This window comes from Vicia villosa, linkage group LG2 (genome assembly GCF_029867415.1).
Source record: "Vicia villosa cultivar HV-30 ecotype Madison, WI linkage group LG2, Vvil1.0, whole genome shotgun sequence".
Classification (NCBI taxonomy): domain Eukaryota; kingdom Viridiplantae; phylum Streptophyta; class Magnoliopsida; order Fabales; family Fabaceae; genus Vicia; species Vicia villosa.
The window spans coordinates 87385584-87393100 of record NC_081181.1 but is presented as its reverse complement, the minus strand read 5'-3'; the positions used below and the strand labels follow the sequence as shown (position 1 = coordinate 87393100).

Here is a 7517-nt window from a genome sequence, read left to right as displayed (position 1 = left end):
TTTTGGGAAGATTTAAAGAAAACCTTCATTTTTGATTTGTTGTTCAAAGTTAAAAAACAAACTGATCGAGGTATGTACAAAAAAGTGTATGTACAAAAAGGTGTGTGTACAATGAAATACCTAATTTCATGTACAGGAATGGGACTTATACCTATGTGGAGGCCCATGTTTTATTTTATAAAATATGGTTGATTGTTTTGAAAAAAGATGCGAGGTTTGAAAAACTGTTTGAAAGTTTGTTTTGAAAGAGTTTTCTGTACAAAGAAAAACTGTAAAAGAAAGAGGAAAGGGACTTATACTCTCTAATATTCGAGAGGCCCCACATCGTTTTGAAAATGAGTTGAAATGTTTTGAAAGTGAATTGATTACTGTTGTGAAAACAGTTGATTGAGTTTTAGGCTTACCTCGAAGAATGAGAAAATCAGATTTCTGAGTTTGAGGTGTTACCTTGATCTTCAGATGTCAGATAAGTTCATAGCTTACAGCATTCTTTGGTCATCCAGTAATTATTTATGGAATTCTACAGCAAATGGAAGATCAAACAAAACAGACAAATCCAAAAGACAACAGAGAAATAATCTCGAAGTCTCGGATGAAGTTAGAAAATTCAAGTAAAATGTGCAAGAGTAACCAATTAGAAACTTAAATGATTAACTACACAAAATAATATGAAAATATCAAATTCAAATAAAAATTAATCTAAGAAAAGATATTTTTGTGGTTTTTTCATGAAAAGAGAAAATATTTAGAAACATAAACTTAAATATGCATCTAATATATTTTTTTGGGATTTTTAATAAGGATTAGAAAATAAAACTATATCCTATATTAAAATAAAAACTAAGTCTTTTTATATAAAAAACTATTTTCTAAAGAAAGGTTAAAGGAAATAGTTAACAAAAAGATTGAATAATTGGGCCAGAGGTGTTTAAAAACAAGTTAGGGGTGCAGCCCAATTGAGTTAGAGCTGAAAGAATAATAATAAAAAAAGACTGGGCCGGACTGGGTCGGGTCAGATGGAACCCGGATCCGCCTCTCTTAACAGCAGCGGGTTGGAAAACCCTAAACAAGACAAAGAGGGCAATCAGCGCCTCTCTCCAATTTCTCTTACTCGTTTACACGAGTTTTCTTCTTCCTGGGAGAAAAAATACAGCACTAACAAACAACAAACTCTTCTTCTCCCTCGGCCCTCTCTCGATCAAACAACTACAACAAGCTTTCAATCAGATTCACGGCCTCTCTCTCTCTCGAGCTCATAGTCTCTCTCGCGGTTTGCTCTCTTTGCTCACGCTTGAACGATAACAACAACGAAGCTTACGGTTCACTTGTTTAGTAAACAACACCACTGATCTTTCTTGGTTTTAACAACAATCAGAAACTTCCAGCGGCCATGGAAGGAGAATCAGAAGAAAAACCCAGGTATGTTTCTCTTAATTTCGTTTTCACTTTTATTTAACAGTATAGTAACAACAACTTCTCACTCGGTTCATCTCTTAGCGTGAGCTCTCTCAGAAACAACAACAAACTAATGTTCGATGCTACCTCTCTCGCGAAGAACAGTGACAACAACACCTTCTCAGGGTGCTTTCGGTTCTCTCATGTTCAAGGTAACACAGATCATTTTTTACAGTTTCTTAAAACCAATTCATTTTTCAATTTTATGATCATGGTTCAATTGATAGCTCACTCCCTGTTTCGATTCTGCTCACAGTGAACAAAAACAAGAACTTCCGGCCTCTTTTGATTGAAGACAAACTCAAGGTTTGTTCTTCAATTTCTTTATCATGGTGCCAATAGTTTTTTTTTTATGACATAGCAGTAATAACATATGCTCTCTGTTTTTCGGTTTCAGACAATTCAACAATTAACAGCAATATTGAGCGTGAGGTATGAAGATAACTTACCTGCGGCTAGAAGATTTTAGCCGGATTAGTGTTGCAGGTATGTGTCGGTTGCTCTGCTTCTGAAATTCTGCTTCTGAAATTGGCTATGATTACTGCGTTTCTGTTGTAAGTGATTGTTGATTCTGAGTCGCAAATCTGAACTGCTGCTACGTTGCTGTTACGGCTTCAAACTCACCATGAATTGTTGCTGTGATTGATTATGAACCGTGGCTTGTTTCTGTTGCTACTGTTATTGTTGTTGCTGCAGGTATAACACTGATTAATGGAAATATTGAGAGTAAGAGTGAAATTAGCTTACCTACGGCGAGGAGGTTTTCGCCGGATTATTGTTGAGGTATGCCTTGAATTCTTTATTGTTACTAACAACCTTGAACTGTTACTAACAATTTCTCTAACAACTTGCTTGTTGTTGTAGGATCCTTTGATGAAGATGACACCACCTCTTTGGATATTAGGGAGACTTGAAGATGGACTTCAAGTTGGAACTCTCCACCAAGGTATGAAGAATTTCTTCTTCACTCCCCTTCAAGAACTATGTAGCTAGAAACTGTTATTTTTTTTCAAGTAGTTTTCTTTGATTTGAAGAATTTCTCCTTCTAACAAAGAAACATGAAAACTATAAGAGAAGAGGAAGAAGTGAGAAAGCTAGTAGTATAGTAGCTTTGGTGTGATTTGCAATGAAGTGAAGCCTTCTATTTATAGGAAAAGTTAAGGGTGTGTTTGGCACTTGGTAAACTTGATTGGCAAGATACAATCATTGCAAGGAATAGAATAAGAATAAAAATATTCTTTATGAGATATTTCTCTTGCAAGTGGACATGGAATATCTCTTTGATTCCTTTTGTTTTGATTTAATCTTTTTTTTTTGAATTATTGAACTTTTGCTAATCTCACCCCTTTTTGTTTTCCTTTTTTATGTGACATGAGCATCATTGAGGAAAGCATGAAGAAATTTGATTTTGAAGAATGAAGACTTTGAAGAATGAAGAATTCAAGAAAGTCTTTGAAGCTTTTTTCTCTTTCTTGTAATTCCAATTCATTCCAACTTTAAATTGTATGAACTTTGCATTCTTGAAAATGAATGGAATTTTGTGATTCTTGAACTTTAGATAAAGTTCCTTTGTAATTCATTTGTTCCATGTAAATGCTTGAACTTCTTTTAGAACTTGAATGAAATTATTATTCAATCATGAAATTCCAATATCTTTGAGTGAAATTGTTATTCAAGCATGAAGCTTTGAATATTCTTGAATGATCTTGAATTGAATTTGAATTCCTTTTGAATAGAAAATGATAGGAAATCCTTTGAATTTTAGGCCTTGAAACATGTTCTTGCCATCATGGATCTTTGAAATAATATTGAACTTGAAATTCTTGAATCCATGGTCTTAGAATTATACTTGAAGCAATTCTTTCAAAATAAACTCAAAATGGATAATGTCTTCTCTTTTTTTGCAAACCTTGAAGAAATCCTTATATATGATTTTGAACTTGTTCTAAATTCCAAGCAATCCACGTGAAACACTTTCTTTCATGAATGACAAATCCATATGCCGATTCCTTGAACAAATTCCAAACTAATCTCTTGAATCGCACAAATTGAAAATGGCACACTTCAAATGAACACAAATTGATGACTATGGATCTTGAATTGAGACACAATTTCCATTGGATATTGTCATAGGGATTATTTGAAGATGATTGAAACCTTTGATTGACTTCCTGGGGATTTTTAGGGTTTCCCAAATGTGATCCCTGATTTCAGTCCCTGATAGTTCAAAACCCTGATCTGAGGATTTGTCTGATCAATCTTTGTGTAGGAGGTATCTTGAGCCAATAAATTAGATCAAGATAATGCACTTGAGGTCTTGATATCATGTCCCAAGTCATTGGGTCAAATCCTGAGCAAAAGTCAGGGGTGTGCTATCTTCAGTCAAAACCCTAATTTGGTTGATTCAGTGCTTTTGAGCTTGTTGAAATGAATCTCTGGGGACCAAATGTTGGTTGTTTGATGAAGATGATTCATTTGAAATGAAGGGAGAACAAAACCCTAATTGATTGTTTCTTGTACTGATGTGTGATTTCTTGATTAAACCCTGCTGAGTCACAAGTAGCAAACACAAGCTATGCAATTTGTTAGAGATGCAAATGATGCATATGCAATGATATGAGGTGGTATCTTAGGTCAAAAATTGGGGTATGACAATTGCTTCAACTATTATCAAGTCATTGCAAACAAGTTAATCAAGCGTATAGTTTAAACAATTTACATTAGTGTAACTGTTTGATTCTATAAGCGATCTTTTCATCATTAATCCTTAACTATTTTGTGTTTTTATCACATATCCGATTCTTTCAATATGGGTTCGGAATAGACGCAAGTCGATCCCAATACGCTTTCGCCTAGGTTTGAAATAATTCCGAAAAATTATGTGTGATTTATTCACCCCCCCTCTAGATCCTTAAGCCTAGCGTCTAACAAGTGGCATCAAGAGCTCTGGTTTATTCCGTGCTACGTGAAACACTTATTGGAAAGATGGCTTCCGGACCTAAAGGGGCTCATAATAGAGCTCCAGTTTTCAACGGTGAAAACTATGGCTATTGGAAGGATTGTATGTGCGTTCATATCAATGAAATTGATAGGAACATTTGGACAGCAATTGTTAATGGTCCCTTTCAAATTACCATGACAAATGCAGCTGGTGCTGTTGTCCCTAAACCAGAAAATACTTGGGTTGCTGAAGATGAAAAGAGATATGGATACGATTGGAAAGCGAGAAACATTCTAATATCAGCTCTAGGAGTTGATGAATACTATCGTGTTTCCCATTGTAGATCCGATAAAGCTATGTGGGACACATTGCAAGTTTCCCATGAGGGCACGGATGATGTCAAACTAGCTAGAATCAATACGTTAACTCAAGAGTTCGAACTCTTTCACATGGAAGATGGTGAATCCATCGAAAACATGCAAAATAAATTCATGCATCTTAAAAATCATTTGAAATCTCTTGATAGAGCTGTTTCCAATGCTATTGCTACTAACAAAATCTTAAGGTGTTTAAACAGGGAATGGCAACCCAAGGTTACAGCCATAAAGGAAGCAAACGATCTAAATACCTTAGACATCACCACTCTCTTCTGTAAACTGGAAGAACATGAGAAACATCTTAAATGCCTTGACATGCATGAGAAAAGGGCAAAGAAAGATAAGAACATGGAGAAAGAGGTAGAGAAGAAGTCAATAGCTCTAAAAGCTTCAAGCTCTAAGACCTCAAAGTAAGAGCTAGATTATAGTGATACTAGTGATGAGGAAGACTCGGATGATGAGGAAATGGGTCTGTTTGTGAGAAGGTACAACAAATACATAAAGAAAAATGGTGCAAAACACTCCGACAAAATCTTGATCAACTATAGGAAGCAATTTAACAAGTACAAACAAGATGAGAATAACAAAGGAAAATCCAAAGGTCTTTGTTTCAATTGTGGTAAAGTTGGTCACTACAAACCGGATTGTCCATACCTTAAGAAGGAGAAAGAGAAAAATCAAAGCAAAAGCCACAACAAGCCTAGAAGAGCCTACATAGCATGGGAAAGTGATTCATCTAGTGAGGATTCATCAAGTGATGAAGAAGAATCAGCAAACTTATGTCTTATGGCTCATCAACATAAGAAAAAGAAACGTGTAAGTCATCTTAAACCCGAACTTGTAGATAAGGTATCTCATTCTCAATTAAAATTAGCTTTTGAAGAACTACATAGAGATGCAATTGAAGCTTTCAAACTTTTGGCCTCAAATAAGAAATTTTTTTCATATCTTGAATCAAAAGTTGAGAAAACCGAAAAGGATATGGAAGCTTTAAAACAATCTATGCTAGATATTCAAAAGGATAAAATTGAGGAAGATCCTACTTCATGGTTTGGTTGTGAGACATGTCATATTTGGCAAAAAGAAGTAAGAGATCTAAAGGCCAAATTAGATAAGGCTCTACAACCAAAAGTGACTTTTGCGGTTGATCCAAATAAGTTCAAAAGATCGTATACTCCTTTATATAGTAAATACACTTTTGTGCCAAAAGAATCAACTAGCAAAACATCATACTCTCATCATATTACTTGTCACTATTGTTTCAAAAAGGGTCATACCATTGAAAAATGAAAATTTAGGAGAACTTTAGTTCCTAAAGGAGTATTTCAATGGTTGCCTAAGTGCAACAATTTATTTGCTCACTATCAAGGACCCAATGAAGATTGGGGACCTTCAATTCTAAATTAATTTTGCAGGAAAAGTGTCTTGACATTGCCGAAAGGTTGTGGTTCCTGGATAGCGGATGTTCAAGACACATGACGGGAGACATATCACTTTTTGTTGAGTTTCACGCAAAGAAAAAGGGGTATGTCACCTATGGAAACAACAATCGGGGAGCTATACTTGGTAAAGGAAGTGTAGGTTACCCGTCTACCACAACTATAACTGATGTGTTACTAGTAGAAGGTCTTAAACATAATCTCTTAAGTATAAGTCAATTGTGCGACAAAGATTTCAAAGTAACTTTTACAAATTCTGGTTGCACAATAGAACATACTAAGAAAAGAGACATTATGTTTAATGGCATAAGAGTAAACAATATCTATATGCTGAACTTGGACGAAGTATCTAAGTCAAGTGCCAAGTGTCTCATTGCTTTAGGAGAGGACTCATGGCTTTGGCATAGACGCCTTGCCCACATAAATTTTGACTTACTAAATAAGGTTGTCACAAAAGACTTAGTAATCGGTTTACAAAAAATAAAGTTTTCAACGGATCATCTATGTGATGCATGTCAAAAGGGGAAGCAGACAAAAACTTCTTTTATATCAAAAAACGTGGTTTCAACGTCACGTCCCCTTGAGCTACTTCACATGGACCTCTTTGGACCTTCAAGGACAAAAATCATAGGTGGAAACATCTATGGTTTTGTAATTGTTGATGATTACTCTAGATTCTGTTGGACAATCTTCTTACCTAGTAAGGATCAAACTTTTCCAGCCTTTACTCAGTTTGCAAGGTTATGTCAAAACAAAATGAACACTAAAATAGTTGCAATCCGTAGCGATCATGGTGGAGAATTTGAAAACTATCTTTTTGAAAAATACTGTGATAAACATGGAATTGAACATAACTTTTCAGCTCCTAGAACACCACAACAAAACGGAGTGGTTGAACACAAAAATCGTGTTCTAGAAGAGCTGGCAAGAACAATGCTCAATGAGGGTAGTCTACCTAAATATTTCTGGGCTGACGCTATTAGCACCGCATGTTATGTTTTGAATAGGATACTAATACGTCCTATACTAAACAAAACACCATATGAATTATTAAAGGGTAGAAAACCAAATGTGTCACATCTCCACGTATTCGGTTGCAAATGTTTTGTGTTAAACAACGGTAAGGATAACCTTGGGAAATTCGATGCTAAAGCTGACGAAGGCATCTTTCTTGGTTACTCTCAATCTAGTAAAGCATATAGGATTTACAACAAAAGGTTACTTATAGTAGAAGAGTCAGTTCATGTGTCCTTTGATGAATCTTATGCAAAATGTGTCGAGAAAGGTATATCTTTTGATAATGCA

At 35.2% G+C, this 7517-nt stretch overlaps 1 long non-coding RNA gene across 1 annotated transcript; it reads left to right on the top strand.

The window, feature by feature from the left end:
• Positions 1–1532: 1532 nt before the first annotated feature.
• On the top strand, positions 1533–2783 carry LOC131646386 (uncharacterized). Its single transcript, XR_009297455.1, has 4 exons — positions 1533–1607; positions 1712–1761; positions 1853–2238; positions 2320–2783. It is a non-coding gene; the product is annotated as an uncharacterized LOC131646386 (long non-coding RNA).
• Positions 2784–7517: the final 4734 nt, after the last annotated feature.